General features: G+C 42.0%; 1 pseudogene; it reads right to left on the reverse strand.

Moving 5' to 3' along the window:
* Nucleotides 1–4,057: 4,057 nt before the first annotated feature.
* LOC136474746 (uncharacterized) lies at nucleotides 4,058–23,896 on the reverse strand (annotated as a pseudogene).
* Nucleotides 23,897–25,786: the final 1,890 nt, after the last annotated feature.

Raw genomic sequence — 25,786 nt, forward strand, 5'->3', positions numbered from 1 at the left:
GGTTTTGGTTTCTATTCCAATTCCTATCTTGGTCATTTCCCTTGCCCTCGGATTGTTTCTGAGGCACACTGTTTGGGACTACCTTCGCCAGTTGCTGCCCTTACTGGCTGCTTCCTTGCTGTTCTATATTAAAGACTTGCTGGCTTTGCTCTTGCTATGGCTACGGCTGGCCTTGGCTTCTACTGCCCCTCTGGGTGTTCCTGTTGTTGCCCTAGATCTGCTTGCTCTGGTTTTGCTCTTCTAGCCTTCTGTGAAGGTCATTGTCAGATCTACAATACTTCTCAAATTTGCTGTAAAGTTGTTCGATGGTCCTTGGCTTTTCCTTGGTTAGGTGAGCTACGAAGGGTCCTATGCGAAGGCCCTTGATTGCTGCTTTGATAGCAACATCTTCTGGGACATTGGGTGCTTTTGCCTTCATTTGCATGAATTTCTAGAAGTAGTCTTTTAAGGCTTCTCCTTGATTTTGCTTGCATTGGAATAGATCCATGGAAGTCAAGGATTCACTTGTGAATCCCTTGAAATTTGCTAGGATCTTGTCGCTAAGGTCTTTCCATGATACATAGAACTTGACTTCAGCATCGAATACCAGGCTAGTGCGTCGCCTTTAGCTGCGATGACGAAAGATTTAGCTAGCACCGCTTTATTTCCTCCGACAGAAGCTACTGCTGCCTCAAAGCTCATGATGAATTGGCGCAGGTCTGATCTTCCATTGAATTTGGGTAAAGTAATGGGTTTATAAGAGGGGGCCAAGGTGAGTTCTAGATGCCTTCGGATAGTTGTGATTTGGAATCAACGGTTCTGTAGATTTGTGGCAATGTGTAGGGCGTGCTGAAGGTTGGCTGAGCTGTTATATCTAGCGGGGGGTTGGGATGGCTTTGACTTGCTGAGTGAAGCTGGTTGGGTGTGTTCGAAGGGGGTTGCGGAGGCTGCATACATTGTATTTTGGCCTGTAAGACGGCTAGCTGCTTCCTAATCTCCGCTACCTAGGCTGATGCTTGGAATGCCCATTGGTTTGCGGTGAAGGCTGCTGCAACCCTATCCATTTCTTGCTGCATGCTTTGTAGCTACGCCTGTAGCTGCTGAAGCTCTTGCTCCGGGGTGAGATTTGGGGCTTGTTGTTCTTCAGGTGTCGAAGGCTGGTCTTCGTCGTCTGGCTCCTCTATGTCTTGGTCTTCCATGGCGGTAGCATAGGCATCATGGGCACTACGCCTAGGTCTTCCCCTTGGTGTAGGATTCATAGGTGCTTATGTGGAGGCTGCTCTTTTTCTTGCCATCACGGTTTTTGCTCAGCCAACATGCGGTGGGCGCCAATGTTGGAAAGAGGGATTTCCAGCAGGTGGGACAAGGAAGGCCTTCGCCCAGTCGAATGCCCTGGGCGAAGGTATGAGAAGCAGATGGTGGGCCCAAGCCTGAATAGGGTTTCATAAATTCATCTAACCACACACCCCCTTGTACAGACTTTTGGTCCCCCTTTTATAGGCCATTGCTTGCTAAGGCTACTCTTTACAATTCTACCCCTCGTCGGTTACATTACATCCACGGAATATTCCTAATACAACCCGCTAGGGGTACTTTGGGTGCCTTCTTTTCCAACTGCCTTTGCTTGATGGGCCGCTATCATGAGTCCGTTTGCGGCCCACGGCCTGGCACTGCCGCCCTACGGGAAGGCCCCTGTCTCCTGGAACATCCTCCCGGAATGACCTTCACACGAGCCTTCACGCTGACTCCTGTAGCCTCCGCATGTATCGCCCGAACCTTTGCCTTCGGCCCTATTTAGGCGCCTTCATCACAGTTCTCGGACCTTCGCTTATGGTGTCCAACCAGGCGGAGGTTCTGTCTTTTTCCCTACACAATGCTCGCAGAGTCATGATTAATCATCAGTTCTTAGCGCCACTGCGATCCTTGGAGCCTCCGCGGTTTGTAACCGTGTCCCAACAACAATGTTCTTATATTATTATTACAATAGCTCAAAAGAAGCCACCACATTCGCCGAATGGCCTAAATTAATATAAAATCTTAATATGAAAAAGGAGAAGACTAAACTATTAGATTTTTATGATAATCTAACGGTTTAGATTAAACCAAAGAAATAAACGGTCTACATAAAATAGAATTAGTAAATAAATTTATGAATAAAATTTATGAAAAGTTTATAGTTTGATATAGAAGGGCAGGCCTGGTGCAGTGGTGAGAGCTGTCTCACTGAGTCATCAGGTCGTGGGTTCGAAGTAGCCTCTCCGTAGATTTTGCGGGGGAGGGTTTGTCTCGGTTTTTCCCTTTCCCAGACCCCACTCATGTGAGAGCCTCCGACACTGAATCTATCCTTTTTATAGTTTGGTATAAATGAATACCTAAATATTTCACATAAACTAAAATTTACATAGAATAATAGTTTGATTTTCATAAGTTGGAAAATGTATTGTAGAAATTTGTCATAACTAAAAATTGTAGAGCCATATAGGAGTGGGAAAACAAGAAGGCGAGAGAGACGACAATAGCTTTATTAGGGGGTGTTTGGTTCAAGAACTAAGGCCTTGTTTAGTTCTTTCCCTTAAAGTTTATTTTCTATTACATCGGATATTTGACACATACATGGAGTATTAAATATAGACTAAAAATAACTAATTGCACAGATTGCGACTAATTTGCGAGATAAATTTTTTAAGCCTAATTAGTCCATGATTTGACAATGTGGTGCTACAGTAAACATGTGCTACTAATGGCGGGTTAATTAGGCTTAATAAATTCGTCTCGCGGATTACCGAGGACTTCTGTAATTTATTTTATTATTAGTATTCGAACACTCCCATATCACACCCCATTGTGACACCTAATGTGACATCCCTAAACTTTACTTCCTGGATTTAAATACCACCTAAACTTTAGTCCCTGTCACATCGGATGTTTGACACTAATTTAGAGTATTAAATATAGATTAATTATAAAAACTAATTACACAGATTGAGACTAATTTATGAGATAAATCTATTAAGTCTAATTAGTTCATGATTTGACAATGTGGTATTACAGTAAACGTGTGCTAATTATGGATTAATTAGACTTAATAGATTTATCTCGCTAACGAGTCTAGTCCTGTGTTCATGTTCAGTTCTCATAGTTAGCATCTGAATATCTAATATGTACAGACTAAACTTTTGCCCTTAGATTCAAACACCCCTAAGCCAATGAATTAATCAATGGTAGTTATATAGAGTACGTATTGACAGCTACAACCAGGGTGCACGGAGAGAAAACCAATACAATCAAACAATAAATGAATAATTAAAACCATTTATAAAAAATCATTTTCAAATAAGGCCCCGTTTAGATTCTTAGAATTGAATTCATTTTAAAAATCATAATTTAGATATAGATTAATTAAATTTATATTATTGTATATGAAATATATTTATATATTATTGTAGGTCATGCGAGAGAGATACTTATGTGTTGTATTCTTATTGTAGGGCAGTGAGCTGAAGAGCGCGTTATAAGTTGCAAAGCAAAAACATAGCATAGTGATCTATAAAATCAATTTTCATCTCCCACCATATGAAAAATGGTGTAATGCCAAATTACAAGCTAAATAATTTGTGGTACCAAGTAGATTCCAATTCTCCACAATGAACGAATCCAAACAACACCTAATAAAAATATAATGTTGTAATAATAAGCTACCGGTACTATTTGCCCAAACCGACCAGGCGACCACCTTGCTAGTTAAACGTGAATCATGAATGCATTATTCCTGGTGCCTGTGATGTGATCTTTCTTTTTTGTGCGTCTCCTGAACCTTTTCTGACCTCATCAGTAGTGGAGACGATGCACAGGTTGGCACCAAAAGTGTATCTGTGTACGTGTGTTTGGCCTGCCTTCTCCAACGTTGTTTTTTCCCAGTAGCCCTAACTGCCATGTAGAATCAGATAAAAACAATAGATGCTCTACACTTGTCACAGTGGCTTACAGAAGCTACATATGATTTGGAGAGAGAATATGGTACATGCTAAAAAAGAAGATGTAGAGGAAATAAATGTGAGGAATGATAAAAAGAAAAAGTTTCTATGCAAACTAAGTGGTGATAATTTACATTGTGTGAGTAGTAGTATCAACATTTCCTATTCTATGTGGATCACTTTATTTGTACTAAAACTAAGAGTGTTCCATTGGTGGTGCCCTAAATGAAAGCATGTTAGAGCAAAAAAGAGAAAGCTCATGTTCGGCTCGCTAAAATTTGGCTGATGCTGATGCTAATTTGTTACGAAAGAAAAACGTTGTTTTTTCGCTGAAAAATACTGCTGATAAGTTCAAGCGAACGGGACAAATTTCTTTTTGGTGTGTAAGAGCATGTGGAGCCAATGCGAAGAGTGCTGTGTGCGCATGGATAACGTTTGTTCCCGGGATGAAAACCAGGCGAGCCTTGACCCTTGAGCGCCGTAGTCGCATGAATCACGGCTTGCACCATGCAAAGACCACTCCATTCAGGTCGTCTGAAGAAAAGCACTGAACTGCATCGGTGGAAGCAATGGAGATAAGATGGGCTAGCTGTTCGTGTCTCTTGCCATTTTTTGTCTTGTTTTCAAAGCTCTTTGCTGTTCGCTCCTGTGACGCTGGCCTGCAGTTTTCAAATGTAACACTGTTTCCTTCCAAACACACAGCCTGTTCGTTTCGGCTGAAACGATCGTGGATTATTATTGCTGGCTGGTTTGGTGTGAAAGAAAAATACTGTTCTGCCTTATAATCCACGATCGTTTACGACCAAGCGAACAGGCTGACAAAATGGAAACGGAAAGCTCAACTACTTCACTTCTTCTGGATGTACTGTCTGGCCTTGCTATAGTTGTAGTGTACTACAATAATGAAATGAGCTTAGTCTTTCCTCCAGTCCAGTCAAAAACTGTGTTCTCAGCTTTGGATTTTAAGAGGCATGACTGACGCCTGAATGGACATGGCATCTCTGTGTTAGCAAGAAGTTCCAGAAACATAGAAGAGTTCACAAGTGAAACATAATGTACCTACTTATTTGAGGTAGCAGCCAATTAGAAGCCCCTACCTTGGTATTTTGGTTTATCTTGTTCCTTTGCAGCAGGTTATCCTTATTAACCAGTTCCTTCTCAGAAGGATTTGTCATCAGATTCGTCAGAAATCAATTTAGTAGCAGTGTTGCCCCTGGTTATAGTGCATAACAATGCATTAGCTCCTCGGCAAAGAAAACTGATTTTGCAGATAAAACTTGTATATAATGAGAGAAAACAATAATGTCTGTGCAATAAAAGGATTGTGTTGTTGTGCTTATCATACCCTGTGGACTCTTCCACAGCAGAACATTCCTTCCATATTCTGAACATAGCGTCAAAGGTTCGCTCCCTGATAAAGACGCTCCATGAAAATGGACCATTACTTTCCGCACACTTGTTCTTCAACAACTCACTCATCAACTTGGCCTCCTTTGTGATGGCCTAGAAATTAGTTTGCAAACAACCGGAGTTCAAATACAAATATCAAAGAAATATAACTACAGATTAAGTAGGTAACAGTTTGGCATAGCCAAAGCTTGTACGATCATGGTGGCAGCAGCTTCAAAACATCTAGGTCCTTTGTAGGTCATAAATCTGAAGGCAAACTTCCGAATCCTGGAGCAGAAGATGACTTCGGGTACCATTCCAGTCTTAGACATCAGCAACTCGAACAACAGACCAGTCTCCGCCGTGATACACTTGAAACCATGGTTTGCAATTGGCACAATAAAGTTAATAAACTTGAAACCATGGTTTGCAATGGGCGTAAATCCAGCATATTCCACGTTAGTTATTTGATGGGCACAGTTGGTGAGTTTGTCGTTCAGGCTGATCTCATCAACATTGTATTTTTTTATCACAGCGCTTCAGCGTATTCAAAAGTTGGACCTCCATACTGATACACTTGATACTAGCATTTCACAGTTTGTGCAAATATTTATTAAATTAGGAAATCAGGCTAAATATAGGAAAATCTAAGCGGGACGACAAAGGTTTTGGAGAGAGGGAGAAAGTCAGAGGCAGGTAGATACCGAGTTGAATAGGGTTGCCAGGTCATTCCCATCATCTCCGTTGAGATTGGGACCAGTGGCAGCATTGGCTTCCACTTGACGTGCCAATATTTCAGGAGAATTGCGCTTATAATATCCCTGGAGGTAAGTCATGTATAGGGACCAAGAACTCACAGGAAAGTATGGCAGTATCGAATCCCAGCCCCATGCTCTTTCCAAAAGTTCTGCACGGGACAGCAAGCAATATATATATTAGAAGCAAGCAAAATTGGCAATTAATTACCTTAGGGAGAACTAGAAATGACATCATAGCAATAATAGTAATGAAATAAAAGCTACAGGAAATGGAACTTGAAGGGAACAAAGCAACAAATGAAACTACAGAGGTAAAGTAATTGGAAAATAAATCACAAGTGGAATGCATAGTTAACAACTAACTCCAATTCCACTTTCAATTCCAAGACAGGATAAGCACAGGGTGATGGACCTGGGTATTTAACTATCTCCAACGGTGGTGGTTGTACTGGACGATGACCATGCTTTCTGCATTCTTCACCGTGAACAGCAAAAACAGTCAACATCTCCTTGGCAGTTGATAAGACTTGTACTACCTCTAGGTGCAGATCAGTGAATAGAACTTGACTTAGATAATACCTTGTTAAGTACCTCATCGAGAGGCGGTCGCGGCCGTGGCGCCGACGACGAGGTAGCAGCGACGTGGAGGTGTAGGGGAAGCCGTGCAGGCGTCCGCTAGGTTGTCGACGGTAGCAGCAGCGTAGGCACGGACCAGTGGCGACGGTGAAGGCGGTGTGGACTTCCCGTCGCTTACAGCGCGCCCTTCTAGATCAGACTAGGGCTAGAAACCTCGGTGAGGCGCTGACGGCTACGGTGAACCACGTACCTTGCCCCCGGCCCCCACCTTCCTCTTTATAGCGCTGCGCGACGGGGACCCATTAGCCAGAAGAACAGTTGGGCGCCCTCGATCAGGGCGCGGATCAAGGGCACAATTAGCCGTTGGGCCAACTGATGGAGATCAATCTAACATTCTCCCCCTTGATCTCAACTTATGACTTAAACTTAACTTACAACAACAACAACAAAGCCTTTAAGTCCCAAACAAGTTGGGGTAGGCTAGAGTTGAAACCCATCAGAAGCAATCAAGGTTCAGGCACGTGAATAGCTGTCTTCCAAGCACTCCTATCTAAGGCTAAGTCTTTGGGTATATTCCATCATTTCAAGTCTCCTTTTATTGTCTCTACCCAAGTCAACTTCGGTCTTCCTCTGCCTCTCTTCACGTTACTATCCTGACTTAGGATTCCACTACGCATCGGTGCATCTAAAGGTCTCCGTTGCACATGTCTAAACCATCTCAACCGGTGTTGGACAAGCTTTTCTTCAATTAGCGCTACCCCTAATCTCTCATGTATATCATCGTTCCGAACTCGATCCCTTCTTGTATGACCGTAAATCCAACGCAACATACGCATTTCCGCGACACTTAGCTGTTGGACATGTCGTCTTTTCGTAGGCCAACATTCTGCACCATACAACATAGCAGGTCTAATCGCCGTCCTATAAAACTTGCCTTTTAGCTTCTGTGATACCCTTTTGTCACATAGGACACCAGATGCTTGCTGCCACTTCATCCACCCTGCTTTGATTCTATGGCTAACATCTTCACCAATATCCCCGTCCCTCTGTAGCATTGATCCTAAATATCGAAAGGTATCCTTCCTAGGCACTACTTGACCTTCCAAACTAACATCTTCCTCCTCTCGAGTAGTAGTGCCGAAGTCGCATCTCATATACTCAGTTTTAGTTCTACTGAGTCTAAAACCTTTGGACTCTAAAGTCTCCCGCCATAACTCCAGTTTCTGATTCACTCCTGTCCGGCTTTCATCAACTAGCACTACATCGTCCGTGAAAAGCATACACCAAGGGATGTCCCCTTGTATGTCCCTTGTGACCTCATCCATCACTAAAGCAAACAAATAAGGGCTCAAAGCTGACCCTTGATGTAGTCCTATCCTAATCGGAAAGTCATCCGTGTCTCCATCACTTGTTCGAACTCTAGTCACAACATTGTTATACATGTCCTTAATGAGCCCGACGTACTTCGTTGGGACTTTATGTTTGTCCAAAGCCCACCACATAATATTCCTTGGTATTTTATCATAAGCCTTCTCCAAGTCAATAAAAACCATGTGTAGGTCCTTCTTCTTCTCCCTATACCGCTCCATAACTTGTCTTACTAAGAAAATGGCTTCCATGGTTGACCTTCCGGGCATGAAACCAAATTGGTTCATAGAGACCCACGTTATTGCTCTTAAGCGATGCTCGATAACTCTCTCCCATAGCTTCATAGTATGGTTCATCAACTTAATTCCCCGGTAATTCGTACAACTTTGAATATCCCCTTTATTCTTGTAGATCGGTACCAATATACTTCTCCTCCACTCATCAGGCATCTTGTTCGATCGAAAAATATGGTTGAACAGCTTGGTTAGCCATACTATAGCTATGTCCCCGAGGCATCTCCACACCTCGATTGGGATACCATCCGGTCCCATCGCCTTACCTCCTTTCATCCTTTTCAATGCCTCTCTGACCTCAGATTCTTGGATTCTCCGCACAAAGCGCCTATTGGTGTCATCAAAAGAGTCATCCAACTGAAAGGTTGTGTCCATATTTTCACCATTGAACAATTTGTCAAAATACTCTTGCCATCGATGTCGGATCTCATCCTCCTTCACCAAGAGATGCTCCCTTTCATTCTTAATGCACTTAACTTGGTTGAAGTCCCGTGTCTTTCTCTCACGAACCCTAGCCATCCTATAAATGTTCTTCTCTCCTTCCTTCGTACTCAAATGTTGGTAAAGATCCTCGTACGTTCTACCCTTTGCCACACTTACAGCTCGCTTTGCAGTCTTCTTTGCCACCTTGTACTTCTCTATGTTGTCCACACTTCTGTCATGATACAAGCGTCTATAGCATTCTTTCTTCTCCTTAATAGCCCTTTGGACTTCCTCGTTCCACCACCAAGTATCTTTAGCCTCACGTCCCCTTCCTTTGGTTACTCCATACACCTCTGAGGCTACCTTTCGAATGTTGGTTGCCATCTTGTCCCACATGTTGTTTATGTCGTCTTCTTCCTTCCAAGAGCCCTCTTTGATAACCCTTTCCCTAAATACCTCTGACGTCTCCCCTTTCAGTTTCCACCACTTTGTTTTTTCAATCTTAGCTTGTTTATCCCTATGGGCACACACCCGAAAACGAAAATCTACCACCAAAAGCTTATGTTGAGAAACAACACACTCCCCTGGTATCACCTTGCAATCCAAGCATGCTCGTTTGTCCTTTCTTCTTGTGAGGACAAAGTCAATCTGGCTACAGTGTTGTCCGCTACTGAAAGTCACTAGATGAGATTCTCTCTTTCTAAAGAAAGTGTTGGCTATCATCAGGTCAAAAGCTACCGCGAAGTCCAGAACTTCCTCCCCCTCCTGATTCCTACTACCATACCCAAAACCTCCATGAACTGCCTCGAAACCTACGCTTGTAGTACCTACATGCCCATTAAAATCTCCTCCTATAAAAGCTTCTCACTACTGGGTATAGCTCTAACCAGCCCATCTAAGTCTTCCCAGAACTGTCTCTTAGCATTCTCATCGAGGCCTACTTGGGGGGCATACGCACTAATTACGTTCAAGACCATATCACGAACGACAAGCTTGACTAAGATAATCCTATCTCCTTGCCTTCTCACCCCCACCACACCATTCTTGAGGCTCTTATCAATCAAAACTTCTACTCCATTTCTATTCGTGACTGTCCCTGTGTACCAAAGCTTGAAACCTGTATTGTCCACCTCCTTCGCCTTCTGACCCTTCCATTTAGTCTCTTGAACGCATAATATATTTACACATCTCCTAGTCGCGGTATCAACTAATTCTCTTAACTTACCTGTAAGTGACCCTACATTCCAACTACCTAAACGGATCCTAGTTGGTTCGACTAGCTTCCTTACCCTTCGCACCCGTCGACTCAAATACGAAGACCCTTGCTCATTTTTCACTACACCCGGGCGCCGATGTAGCGCGCCACTAAGGAAGCGACGACCCGATCCTTGGTCACTTGACACCATGCCCAGATCACGACACGGCGCGTCATGGGGGTGACGGCCCGGCCCTTGCCCATTTAACACCATACCCGGGTTCCGATATGGCGCGTCGCTAAGAGGGTTACGCCCCAACGATTTTCTTTCGGGTTTCATCTCCATTAAAGTGGCTAAGTTTTTACATTGGCTCGCCACGCCTAACACAACCCTTCTCCTTTACCAGGGCTTGGGACCTGCTATGCTGGGACACCAAAGGCGCCCCACCATAGGCGGAGTTTGACTTAAACTTAACTTACTTTATCTTTTTTTCCATTCCATCGCAGATCAGTGCATAGAGCGTGCCTCATCGTCACGGTCAGTTGCCATTAGACTAAACAGCGACAATGCACCTCTCTGTTTTAAAACAGATTCTCAACTAGGCCCTTAGTATCCAGAAATCATAGGCTTTCCCATAAACCCATGTCGACTATGTGTTCTCTGAACGCACTGGGTGGTTAGCCTTTGGTAAGCGGATCCACTAAGTACTTGCTTGGTACTTATATGCTCAATTTTTTTTAAAATGATTCTGGATTTTCTCCTTTACAACATATAACTTAATGTCAATGTGTTTGGCAGCACACTTGACCTGTTGTCTTATGATTTAACTACTTTAAATGGTTATTGCTGTTGACTACCATTGTTAAATCCGGATACATATTCCCTTAACCACTTTTGCCTGTTCCTGAGGTCTCATGACAAGCTATACTATGGTATGCATCATTGATGACACCACAACTGTTTTATTGGAGCTTTTCCACAATAATACTCTAACTGCGAGTGTTAGCAACTACTGTGGATTTCACTACACATCTTGCCAAAACTTAACATTAGTACCCACAACTATTTGAGAGTACTTGATCTTTTTTACTCAACATGAGGCCTATGATACTTTGCAAAAATTGCAAGACATTCTTAACTCCATTCCAGTGATCTATATCTGGACTAAACTTCTACCAAAATATCCCGGATACGTAAGCTACGTCACGACAAGTTCTTATTTGTACATTCATTAAGCTTCCAACAGCTGAAGCATATGGAACCATGTTCATTCGATCGATCTCATATCGATTCCTAGAACATGGAAAGTTTCCAAATCTATTACCCTTGACTATAGGAGCAGGCGTAGGTTTACTCGTATGCATACTTTATTTCTTTAGAATCTTTTCTAAGTATGCCTTTGCGATAGTCCTAATACCCCTTTTAATCTATCTCGGTGAATTTTAATTCTTAGAACCAATAAGGCTTCACCAAGATCATTCACATTGAAACTTGAGGATAAAGACTTCTTCACCAATGATAGATTAACATTACTACTAGTGAGTAGGATGTCATCTATACACAGGATGTGGAAAAAGAATTTTCCATTGTTGAACTTCGCATAAACGCTATTGTCCTTCTCATTTTCTTTAAACCCAAACTTTCTTATTGTTTCATCAACTTCAAATACTACTATCTAGAGACCCATAAATAGATTTCTACAGGCGGCATCCCATATGTTCTTTTTCTTTCATGATAAAACTTTGGGTTGTGCCATGTAAACGTTTTCATACAAATCCTCATTGAGGAATGTCATCTTTACATCCATCTGATGTAACTCTAAATCGTAATGTGCCAATAATAATATTATGATTCTAAAAGAATCCTTGCATGAGACTAGAGAGAAAACTCTAATCGTAATCTATTCATTCTCTTTACATTAAGCCTTTTACTACAAGTCATGCTTTATATCTTTTCACATTCCCTTTGGAGTCACATTTTATCTTGTAAACCCTTTCACAGCCTACTATTTTGGCTCAATTAGGAATTTCTTCTAAGTCCCAAACATCGTTGGTATTCATCGAATTCATTTCAACTTCCATAGCTTCTTGCCATTCAAACGAATAAACGCTTCTCATGGCTTCTTCAAATGAGGTGGGATCACCCTCTATTTGAATTTCTTAACTAACATAGACTTCATAGTCATCAGAAAACTGGTTTACTAATTCTTTGAGACCTTCTGGGGCCTCAGCTACTGGCACTTTCATGTGGGGCTGTTGTTGCTCTTCATTGTCAAGAGGCAATTGATTCTACAGGCTCCTGTATCACAAGATCCTTGTTTACATTATTCAACCTTTTCGAAGAGCCAATAACATGTGTTGTATAAGTCATACAACATCAATAGGTATCAAGAAATTCGTTGTTTTGAATCATTGAAGTGGGCACGTAGTCCCGCTTCTCTTCAAGTCATAGGTCTCTATATACCGTACTCCTCCAGATCGTCCCATCTTTTATAAAGATAGTGTATCTTTTAATTTCTTATTTTGATTCAATCTGTTAAAACCTTATATGGCGCTTTAAGCATCGCTTTAATATCTTTGATGGTGGCTACACTATCTTCCTCTCAAAACTTTAAAAATCCATGAATTTAGTTGTTTCTCTGCTTAAGGGTATCATTGTTATGACCGACGGTCACATTCATCAAAATCTTTATCTCACTCAGTTTCTTACAAAATTTGTATCTCACTCTTAATGAAGAGTACACATTCATCAACATCTTTATCTCACTCTTAATGAAGAGTAGTTTCTTAATTGATCTTAATTCTTACTCTTAATTCATCTCACAATTCTCTCCCTCGAAATATGGCATGAACTATACTGCCATAATTTTGAGAACTATTCAGAAAACTGTGAATGAGGAGACACTTATGACTTACTTCAATCACATGATTATGCCATACAAATAAAGTTATTTCTTGATCCGTATAGGAGTACACTTTCTTTATTCCACTTCAAGAACTCAACGAGATCTTTTATTAACTGTACTTTTGTAAGTCACGCTTGCATCATTTTCTTGTCATTTGATTTGTATTGACCATTACGGTGTATTTCTATTGTACCATGGTTAATACTAGAATAGCATAAGAGCTACCCAAACTTTTCTCGCTATGTGGGATACAAAAACATATGAGTCTTCACAAAACTTCTCCCGCCATGCAGGATTGATTAGTATAAGTAATATGCTAAACTTCTTCCCATGCGGGATAAATCTATATACAAATTACTGTAACGAAAAATTTAGTCATGATGACTAAAACATTCACTTATACTTCATTATTCAATTAAATCTTCCCGTTGGTTCTAATTTAATTAGAAAATTAGTAAACTAACAAAAAATTATCCTAAAATGACTTGACTCAAACCTTTTCATTCACATACCCCAGTATTGCAGCCCGTTGACATGCAGCCGAGTGATGTCGTCGGTTAAAAAATAAAACTTATAAGATGTTTCTGTATCAATTCTACATCACCATTGGACAGAAAATAAAATTAATGCATAAAACTCATAAATTAACTTGAAAGACATAAACTACTCTTCAAAATTAAATCCTCCCATTGGTTCGAATTTAATTAGAAGATAATCAACATCATTGCAACGAAACACGATAATAAAAATACATTCTATTAGTTCAGGAGCATTTCTTGGTCTTTATCTACTCTCTGAAAAATTAACCATGTTGATGTAAAATTTATCAGAGATTTAAACTTCAACCTTAAACTCATTATAATATTGTTATCATCAACGTTGGTCAGAAAACAACAATACTATAATTTAACATAAATAAATCGGACTACTTCTCCAATTTAAATTTTTTCGTTGGTGTCCAATTTAATTAGAGGATAAACATAATCATAATTTACTAAAAGTAACTGCTCTTAAAATTAAATTCTTCCGTTGGTTCAAATTTAATTAGAAGATAATCAGCATTAAACTTTGTAGTGGAAACATGAAATAAAAAAAATTGTTTATCTACTTTTCAGAAGCATTTTACTGTACTAATCTACTCTCTGAAAAAAAAATCCCATTCGTTCAAATTTGGACAGAGATTGAAACTGGACAAAAAAATCGTCAAAATTTGCTTCTGAAAATAATAAACAAAAAACTCAGTGTTTACTATTCATTTCGCATGGCCTGTCAGAACAGTACACGGCCTAGTCTGTTTCGCGTCCACGCGCATGGCTCAACACGATGCGCGCGCCCGCTCCCACGCACCCAGGCCGTAACCTAGGCCTAGGCCAGGAATTCGCTTGCCCGCATGGGCTGATTCTAGCCCGAGCGACGCCGGTCGTTGGATCGCATCGGACGGCCATCCGCGCTTCTCGCGAGATCAAAACGCCGCCGCGGCCGGTTAACTTAAACCCTAAGTCATTTCTCTTCTCCCTCCCTCTCCTCTCCACGTCATGGCGAAAAAGCTGAGAGCAGCGGAGCGGCGCCGCCATCAGTCCCCTCGACGGCAGCGGGCGCTCGCCCTAGACTGAGTGCGCCGCCGTCGAGCGGTCTGGGCGACGATGCCCTATTCCCCCATACGCGTTGCAATGGGGCTCTTCCCTAAACCCTAGCTCCTCCCCTTTCTCCTCAGTGCAACAGACATCGGAGAAGAAGAGTGTGGCGCCACCGCGGGTCCCCTCACCGGAGCGTGCGCTCCCAGTGGGTGAGCACACCGCCGTCGAGCGGTCCTATGTCGGCGCCATGGTCCCGCGCGCCGGCGACCTAGTGTCGAGCGGTGGCTCGACTTGTTCTGCCCGCGCGACGACGGTGGTGACGGTGGCGGGAAGAACCGAGTAGGTCCTCTCCTTCTCCGTCTTTACTTTCTAGGGTTAGAGTTAGGGTTAGTGTTTCGGATTTGGGGTTTCAATCCAATTCAAAACACCTCCTTCTGAATTTCTTCGTGATTTCTACCCCAAAGTCTAGATCTACACACTAGGACCATGTCTCTGATACCATTGCTAAGACTTGTAGTACCTCTAGGTGTAAATCAGTGGGTAGAACTTGACTTAGACAATACCTTGTTAAGTACCTCATCGAGAGGCGGTCGCGGTCGTGGCGTCGCCGACGAGGTAGCAGCAACGTGGAGGTGTAGGGGAAGCCGTGCAGGCATCCGCTAGGTTGTCGACGGTAGCAGCAGCGTAGGCGTGGACCAGTGACGAGGGTGAAGGCGGTGTGGACTTCCCGTCGCTTACAACGCTCCCTTCAGATCGGACTAGGGCTAGGAATCTCGGTGGGGCGCTGGTGGCTACGGTGAACCTCGTACCTTGCGCCCCCGGCCCCCACCTTCCTCTTTATAGCGCTGCGCGACGGGGGCCCATCAGTCAAGAGAACGGCTGGGCGCCGCCGATCAGGGTATGGATCAAGGGCCCAATTAACCGTTGGCCCAACTGGTGGAGATCAATCTAACAGCAGTTTCTTGCATCTGGGCCACATAGGCATGGAATGCGGCGTCCATCTGCTTTCGCTTAGAGGAGGACACTGTGGTGGCCAGGGCCGACGTGGAGGGGGTGCTTAACTTTTTCTGGATTTTGACCTTGCGGACCTCTTCAGGCATCTTCCCCTTGACCATGTCTGTAATGGTCTGGCGGGTCAGGTTCAGCAGCCCCTTGATGTCCAAGTAGTTTGCAGCCTGCCAAGGGAAACATGTAGCCAGATATTTTCCTCAAGTATGCATTTTGATCAGTGAATATGAAACATCAAAAAGGTCAAACAATCCCCAACATGGAAATCAATCGCAAATACATGGGGTGCGCAGATAGATGCATACATTCATGCAACCAGGAGTCGAAATGTATCTGGGCAATATTTTATCAGTTCCTTGTTTGCTAGCATCTGAGCATCAGATCTGATCAAAACATATGGTTTCTAAAATATCACAATCTACAGCAACTATGATCCCACAGTTTACGGGTTCCTGCTACAAGCAAAAATATAATCCTATCACCAGCTAGTAAGTTGTAACAGCCAAATATTTATATGAATCAATGCCAGGGCTCCATAGCCAAGCATAAGCCATGTAAATTAGTTAAGTAATTCTTTTTTTCTCTAAGGATGTATAAACAATGGTGGAATCAGATAACAGTTGTATCCATTCGCAAAGCTACAGGTGTCATTTCAGATACCTTTAGCATGAAAGCAAATTATTTTGAAGACACGGTATCAATTTCTACCTCAGTACCATGGTACATTAAGGCTGCAAGTGAGTCAATTATTACCAGTTCCACAGTACTTAATTAAGATATTCCTTCCAAGCCTAAAACAGACATTGCATTACTATTTCCATTTGATCTTAAACCTTCCCAGGTTTCAGCTACGATGTTACAACAGGTGTGAAGGAAAAACATTAAGAAATATCACAAATCAACGCCAGATGTGCAGCAAATGCTTCATCACAATAGTAAATTGTGCCTACAGACATCGCAAAAGAAATCACCGCTGCGCTGCATCTTAGCAAGTACAATCTGGGGGGGGGGGGGGGGGGGGGGGGGGGAATAGTTCCAACAGAAATCCATAACCTAGCCTGACGATATTTCAAAAACCAAACACCGATCTGCCACTAACCTTTAAGCGGAAGTATAATCAGATCCAAGGTATCGAGGGGAGGGGGTGGGGGCTCACCAGCATGAGGTCGATGAGGGTGTCCAGCTCGACACTGACGAAGTCTGCGTCGAAGATCTTGAGCCCATCCTCGGCGTGCTTGTTGCAGTACTCGATGACCTTGTCGAGGATGTGGGAGGTGACGTTGGGGAGCGGGATGACTTTGTCGGCGCAGCCGTCCTCGGATCATTTTCTTGAGCGCGCTGACCGAATGCATCGCCACCGACTCATTCACCTCGAACTCATGGTGCGCAGTGACTCGCCTTGTGAAGTGCCGCCATCGATCCGCTCGCCGGGAGGAGACTGTGCGGGAGTATTTGGTTTTTGAAAGCCTTCTCTCGGAGGGCCGCGCAGTTAACGCCGCCTTCTTTCTTCACGCGCATTCAATCTGCATGCAGCCACGCAGAGTAGTACTACTCCCTCCACGCGCAAGTGCCGGGCGGAGCGTTGCCGAGCGCTGCGAATATTCTGCGAATAAATGAATTGATGTAGATCAATGTTATCCCGATGGTTCAGCATCAGGAAGTATTTCTGTGCATGGGCATTGCCGTGTCTGTACTACTCCGAGGTCCAACGAAAGCCCCATAACGGGCTTTGTGTTGGGCTGAAATTTCAGATGCCGGCCCATTTGCGAAGTACTCTTATAGTAGTTTGGTTGACCGCTGACTCTGACTTGTTGTAGTGCCGGTCAACATCTGTTGGACGCGTGGTGCATCTGTACCAGTCAACGGTCCAATGAGTTTGCCGTTTTGCGTTTTGCATGTGCACCCACTGAGACCCTGAGAGCAGTACAGATGGCATAAGCAACAGTACCAGACGTCTAAAGTTCAGAATTTTATCCAGAAATTCGATTCGAATTCTCCTTTTCGGCATATGTTCCGTATATATTCGCCCTGCCGTCTTGTGTTGTATACTCTTGTCTAGTCTAGTTATAAAGTTCCGATCTTCGAAGAAGCAGGCACAATATGTTGGCCACTCATCTGAACTTTATGCCTATTTTGCCCACACAACTACAAGTCTTGGTAGTACTGCCATATGCTCTCACCTCTCGGCATATCTTTGTCGTCTCTGTGCAAAACGGTACGTGCTTTATGTCGTGAACCAAATGCTGATGTCTGTGATTGGAGGATATGGTTTGTCCGCCAGCCGCCATGGCCGGAACCCTCTTTTGGACACGTTTGGCTTTATGATTTATGAATGACTCGAAGTCATCTCTGTGTCCACTACCATTCCTTCAATTTGTGGATAGGATAGTTACTGCCACATCGCCGTGACATATAGTGGATTCCCTCGTCTTTTGTTTCCTTTGTTATTAGAGTGCATACAGTGAAAACATTGAAAATGTTAAACGGATGCGAGTGCTTAAAGAGAGAGAATTGCCACATTGTATATACACTTCCGTCCAAAAAAGAATGCAATTTTAAATATATTTTTTTATTAATGTGTCTAAGGTATGATCAAATATATAGATAAAAATATCAAAATAAGTATAGTTCGCATGACAAATCTGATGATACTTATTTGATATTATAAATATTAATATGATTTTATTTATGGTTAGTTAAATTCAAGATAATTTTACATGGTAGATGGTATTGTGCTTGAATTGCATTTTTTTTTTTTGACGATGAGAGTACTAGAGTAAAGTGTGTTTCTTCTCTCCAACTTGCACACCAGTTCGACTTTTAATTTTGAACTATGAAATCGGCTATTGAACGCCTACAACTGTCTAAACCGAATAGATTTTATCCTCTTGTTCCAAAGATGGTTTTTTGTTTTGTAAAAGTAATAAAAGAATCTTTAATCTCTAAAAAATTATAGTTAAACTCTTTTGAATTAGAAAAATATGATACTGGTGTTTTTTTTCTAAAAGTTTTATCTACCTACTGTGATATATTTATAGCTATAACCTTGAAGGCCTTTTGTGTGCGTTTACATAGCACTTTCTCCATGCCGAATTGTTGAGAGTCAATCAAGCAGCGTCATGATCTCCAATTTCCAAAGCGACTCTCTTGATCTTGCTCGTATTTCCTCTAGTTAAGGAAACTGCTTGATCTTTTGAGCATGACACGAGCTTCAATATATGTTTTTGACTACTATTTTAAATTTAGGACAGATGACATGCCGTATTTTTTGGGACAGAGGGAATAATAGACATGCAATTTTTCATGTTTCCAAAACAAAATATTTTGAAAGCTTACAGAAAAATAGCCAGGTACGACTGTATCAGCCACCGGCGTCGCTGCAACTGAAAAAGATGTGATCAGTTTTTTTTTTTTTTTTTTTTACATCCATGGGCATCAGAAATGCTTCTCCAGAGTCGAGAGCGCCTGAGCGAGCAAAAGCGCCGGCAAGAACAAGATTACAAGGAGGCTGCAGATGTGTCATCAGCCTACCGAACACCTATTGCAAGTCGATCAAGTCTCAACTGCACATCACCTGGCGACTAGCGAGAAAAAATCCACATTATCTCCCTCAGCTTTTGCAAAAATCTATTTTTCCTCCATAAACTTTAAAATCAGGTGAGGCTCAGCCCCATTCGGAACGGCAAAAAGGCCCGGTACAAGATTGACCGTTGAACCGACCGACTTGGCGTGGGAGTAATGGTACAGTGTGACTGTGGCGCAACTGTCCAAGCCATGAGTCAAATTCTAAATCGTAGTAGGTGCCAGACTGTCACATGGAAGCGTTTGCCATTCGCGTATGCACGCACTGGGAGCTAGAGCGGAGGACCAAGCCAACTGAACTCCGAATTTTGCTGTACAAGTCGTTTTTGTGGATCATGTCGTCTTCTTGTCTCTAATTTCTTATTCTCTCTTTTTAGTAAAAAAATAGCAAATATACTCGTGTACTGGAACAGGACATGGGGACATACAACTTGATGACCATCCGAACATGGGGACAAAGATAATGAGTTAGCTATCTTTGTTCGGATTTAATTTGCGTCCTGGTTCAATATTATTTCAATCAAATCAAAACAATTGATGGTCCATAATCAATTAGCTCAGCTGGTTGGATTCTTTATGATCGTACTGTCCACCCGAGTTGAAATCATCAACTTGATGTGGGTCCTCATACTTTTTTTCTATATTTATTCCGAGATTTAACAGCGTTGTTCTTTCAGTGTTAGGCTCAATGACTTCGTCAGTTTCAGTCATTGGGAGCTTTTCATAGAGGGAGGGTGAGCTCCTCATAGAGGTAGACTATGTGCGTATGTCCATAGGAATGAGTGTGCATGCAAGTATGTGTGTCTGCATCTGTATTATGATTTGCCAAAAAAAAATTGTATAAAAAATTGATTGGGTATTGACTTAGGTTAAATGAGTGGTTATTGCATACACCTGTTGTGAAAAAGGTGAATAATATTATATTAATAGTTAAAAAAAAGATGAAAGACGAGCCACACGTCCGCAGACGTGTGAGTTGCGAGTGGTAAGTCACCAGCAAAGACTTTGCAACATCAGTCGCCAAAAAAATGATTTTGCGGCATCAAAATATAACCGATGCTATGTTAGACGAGACCGAGAAATGATGGACAATTGGTAAGTGGACTAAAGATATTACCATACTTAAATATACATTATCTGTGAAGCCGATATGTTAGTGACCAACCATTCTAGACATTATTTACGCTACGCATGCTCAATTATTTTATACTATCCTTTCAGGATATCGAATTATCGATCATACACTTTGGTTTACCCGTGGTCTTCCCTGGGCCCAAAAATTCTACTTGCATCATATGCCTTTCTTCCTACCATGTAGAGACAATCCAAATATGCTATCCTGCCGAATTCCCAGATCCTTCCATCATCATCATCACAAACAATGACCCGGACCTCGAATTTCCAGAGTGAACTCCAGGTCAGGCATGCATCGATTCATCATTTTACCCCAAACCAGACGAGTACGCTCTACGCCTACCACTGGACGTACTCCAGTGACCGGCCGGCCACATCGATGCAAAGATCTACTACTAGCCAGTGTGCCAACATCACTACGTCAATCACCATCGTCCGCGAATATATTCCCTGGATAGACCGGGCAAAACCCCGCAGAAAACGGCATGCGATGACCCGGTTGAACGGCAGGGACTGGACACTGGAAACTGGAGCGAGCGGCCATGCCACGCGTTACCATACAAGCGTATCAGACCTGCGGTGAAATCTACTGCTTGGCAGTTTGCCGTGGAATAGTAATAGTATGAGACGTGACGACGGTCGACGGGCATGCATGCATGCAGACCGGGTCTACCGTCTCGGTCCTCCTCGATAGCTGTCCGATGAGCTCAGACAGGCACGCACGTCAGTCAGTTCACTAGTTTAGATGCTGCTGTGCTCGACCGCCGTTGGCGTAAGTGTAGTGCCAGAACTTTTCTCCGTTGTTATGTGTGTAATTACTGTGCTCTGATTTCTTTTTTTTTTCGTCTTTCATCTGGGTACAGCTGTAGTATCTGTTTATACACACGCACGCTCACTCAACACACACTACACACACCACCCGTGTACAAACAAACCTATAACTATACTCAGATCTGAAGATCGCATCTTCTTGCACGCCCACTCAACACACGCACACTACACACACCACCCGTGTACAAACAAACCTACAACTACACTCAAATCTGAAGATCGCGTCCTTCTTGAGATCACCGAAATCCACTGATTCCGTAGGCGACGGGCACGTCACGATCCCATTATGGCATCACGCGAGAGAGGCAGACACCTGAAAATTATTTTGCTTACACGAGCAAGCGGTGCAGAACCAGGGTTCGAACCCCGGCCGGCCACCACCGGAGCTCTGCCACTGCGCTACACGCGCGTCCGCCTGTGCTCTGATTTCTACGTGCTTACGAGTTACGTACGACCGAGACGAGATTGTGGCGGTAATTACAATCCAGGCGACAGGTCGACGGTGCGAACATGACACGGCCGGCGACTGAGTCGGATCCATCGGTGGCGTGACGATTCATACGTCCGTCGACCGTCGTCCAGGGACTCCAGCGTCGGGTCGTGCGTGCGTGCGTTTAACTTCTACCTAGCTCGCTTCCTTCTTCAACCTTTCTCTTTGTTCTAATCGATCCATGACGACCAAGAATTAACAGGGCAAGTAGTCACACTACTATGCATTGATTGATTGATAGTACAAAATGTTTAGGTGTCACATAGATGACTCGGACTCTGATAGTGGCCTTGTTCGTTTATCTTATAATCCGTACTTTTTAGTTTTTTTAGTCGAAATAATGTTTTTCTCTCCCAATAAATCAGCCGAAACAGTATTTCGGTTTGTTTTTTCAGCGAAGCGAACGGGGCCGGGGCCAGTCTAGTCGACCCATGATATGAATATACACTTGTACTCACGGAAAGAAATTCAGGACAGTTGGCCAGTCTTTGTTGCTGAATCTTTCTACGATAACTTTGCGCGCGGCATGAAACTTTGACGGTGAAAATTAGGGGCTCAGGTGAAAGTGACAGGGTCTTCTGGCGGGTCAAGTACTCAAGTGTATGTATCGTCTATCCTTCATCTAAAGCTTATTTAGGCCTGGTTTAGTTCCACCCCAAAATCCAAAAAGTTGCTACAGTACCTGTCACATCAAATATTTGCGGCCCGTGCATGGAGCATTAAATGTAGACGAAAAGAAAAACTAATTGCACAGTTTGGTGGGAAATTGCGAGACGAACGTTTTAAGCCTAATTAGTCAATGTTTGGACATTATTTGCCAAATAAAAACGAAGGTGCTACAGTAGACCCAAAATCCAAATTTCACGAACTAAACAAGGCCTTACTACTCACTCCATTCCAAATTATAAGACGTTTTGACTTTTCTGTGTACACAACTTTTATTGTGCACTTAAATATATATTATGTTAATATTATACATAAAAATATATATATGAAAAGCTAGAATACTTTATAATTTAGAACAGACGGAGTATCTTATTAGTATAACAGCAGTTCCAAAAGAAGGTACAACATTCAATGAGTAGCCTGATTAATTAATATAAAAACTTAATAGGGAAAAATGAGAAGATATTGTACTGATAGATTTTATGATAACCTAACAGTTTAGGTTAAACCAAAGATTCAGGGAAAGTGCCTAATAAAATTAATAAATAGTATAAAATTCAAATGATACATCAACAAACAAAGAATTTGGTTTCTAAATGACTTGGAAGGAAAATACCTAAAAAAATAGTCTAAGTTAAACAAAATTAGTAAATAAATTTTTTGAAATGTTTATAGTTTGATTTCTAATGGATTGTAAGAAGAAATACCTATATAAATAATTCATGACAACTAAAATTAAAATTTATAGAAAAATAATAGTTTGATTTCCATAAGTTCGAAAAATGTATTTAAACAAAAATAATGTATTACTTACTAAGTAAAGCTTTAAAAACATCTCTTTCACTTTCTAGGGCTAAAGGCTACCACATTGATCATATTCATATAGATCTAGGACGCCACAACTGCGTCGCGGCTCGCCAAAAGTGCGGCGCTGAAAATCAACGCCAAACATTTGGCAAGTTTTGGCATCAAAATATACTTAGATCAAGCCATGTTTTCTTCAGCATGCCTGAAGTACGGCATGGACCAAACGACGTTGTGGCATGACGCAGCTGCATTGTGGCACGCTGTGGCACGAGCCAAACAGGCCCTAAGCCGCCTTGAGGCATCGATGGATGTTGGCATGATAACCTGACTACCTGCTACTTGAGACATTAGCGATTCCAACAAACATGTCTGGAAAATAGATGACACTTTAGCTATGAATCTGGATAACTATTTTGGGACCGAGGGGGGTATGTTCCAAGGGGATGCATGTGCAAATCCACAATAGAATGTACAAGATGGTCCAAAATTTAAATTTAGAACAAAATTGCGAGATACTTGGCCACTTGGTTTATTGAAGCTACCTTGACGCTATACCTTAATTTGACATAAGTAGAAATTGTAGAGCTATAGGATAGGTGTGGGAAAACAAGAAGATGAGAGAAACGATAGTAGCTTTAAGCTAAGGAGTTAATCAACAATAGTTATATAGAGTTCATGTCGATGGATGCAACAAGGGAGCACGGAGAGAAAAAGAGTACAATCAAACAAAGGAATAATTGAAAGTATTTATAAAAATTATTTTCAAATAAGAAAAATGTCAATGTCATAGTAACAATTAACAGCTACCGGTGCTATTTGCCCAAACCGACCACCTTACTAGTTAAACGTGAATCATGAATGCATTATGTCTGGTGCCTATGATGTGATCTTAATTCCTTTTTTGTGTACGTGTCTCCTGAACCTTTTCTGACGTACTCATGAGCTTCTGGTAGTGGAGATGATGCACAGGTTGGCACCAAAACTGAAATGTGTGTTCTGCCTAAATGAAAGCGCGTTAGAGCAAAAAAAAGAGGAGGAAGCTCCAAAAGCAAAAAGGGAATTTCTTTTTTCGGCGCGTGAGAACATGTGGAACCAACGGGAATAGTGTGTGCTGTGTGCGCATGGATAACGTTTGTTCCCAGGATCAAAAATCAAAACTAGGCGAGCTTTGAGCACACAGTCGTCGTAGGTCTATTCAAATATGGGTATAGCCGGTCCATGTCCATATCAAATTTGTGTTTGTGCTCTCTTCCTGGACGTAAGCGAATGCATGAATCACGGCTTGCACCACACTAAGTAAAAAATGATTTTTAGTAATGGTTTGATTTTTTTTTAGGGACGGCTGGTGATGGAGCCGTTTCTTCAGTGACGTGGTCGGGTGCCCAGACACCGGCCGCCCCTACAAATAGAACAGCAGGGGTGGCTGATGTTACGAGCCGCCCCTACAAATGGGGTCTGATTTGTAGGGGCGGCTCAATCACCAGCCGCCCCTAGAAATGGTATTTGTAGGAGCGGCTGGTGATTGAGCCGCCCCTATAAATGGCCCTGTATTTATAGCTCCGATTTGTAGGGGCGGCTCAATCACCAGTCACCCCTATAAATGCTCCCCTTATAAAACAAATGCAGCACATTCTTCCTCATCGGGTCACTCACTCCAACCCGTGAAAGAAAGGTAGGGAGGCCTGGACACCTCACAAAAATTGCTCTACTAAGAGGGAAGGTTTTGGTCTCAAATCCTTTGGTGGAGAGGTTGTAGAAGGTAAGAAAATGTTATTCCATACTTTTTTTTAAAGTTTTAATGGTTGGTTAGTGAGTAATTAGAGTTTTATTTTTTTCTCTCTTCTATGGTGCTTGAGCTATTTATGAAGCAAATTAGACCCAAGTTTTAAATGTACTAGGGTAAATTAGGAAGGGGAACAAGATCATACCCTTATTTGGTCCATGTTTCTTGATTTTAATGAACAATTAGTTAGTTTTATGGATGTTTCATGTGCATGTGGATCTAGATCTAGGGTTTGGTTTTTTTATTAATTTCGTTTTTATAAATTTATGTTTGATGAAATTGGACTAGGGTTTGTACGAAAGATATTGGGTAAAGTATAATTGTTGCTAATTATTGTCTTTAAAATTGTTTATTGTAATCAATAAATATGTATTTTAATTATTTATGGATAAATGGGCCATTAATTAATTTTCCTTTACCATGCTGTGTTTGTATGCTTCATGTAATTATATTAGATTTATATTCATATATATCTGAAGTATATATAATTATTCTCAAGTAATTATTAATTTGTTTCATTTTTATATATATCTGAATAAGTAGTCCTTTAATATTTGTTTTGTTGTTGTTGTAAAAGATGGAGTACATGAACTCTTGGATGTATGGTTCGTTAAGGTTCAAGGCAGGTTTCCGTGAAGAGGTGGATAAATTTATTGAAGCCGCAAAGAAGCATGCAACGACATTGAAAGAGAATAAGGATACAATTATTTGCCCGTGTAAAGATTGCAAGAACCGTATGGCATGGACAGATGTGACTATCATCATATCACATTTGATTATGCGAGGATTTATTGAGGACTACACAGTGTGGATTCATCATGGTAAAACGGTTATTGTTAACGACGAGGATGAGGAGGAATACGACAACGAAACCATAGAATCCCTGTCCCAATATTCAGCAGAGCTTGATGCACGAATGGATTTCGAGTTTGGCAATGAACAAGGTGGTGATGCTGGTGGTTGGGATGGTAACGATGAAGGTGGTGCCAATAATGATGGTGGAGCATGTGTCGGGGATGAAGATGATTTGGAGGACATGATTCGAGC

Source organism: Miscanthus floridulus, chromosome 8 (genome assembly GCF_019320115.1).
Source record: "Miscanthus floridulus cultivar M001 chromosome 8, ASM1932011v1, whole genome shotgun sequence".
NCBI lineage: Eukaryota > Viridiplantae > Streptophyta > Magnoliopsida > Poales > Poaceae > Miscanthus > Miscanthus floridulus.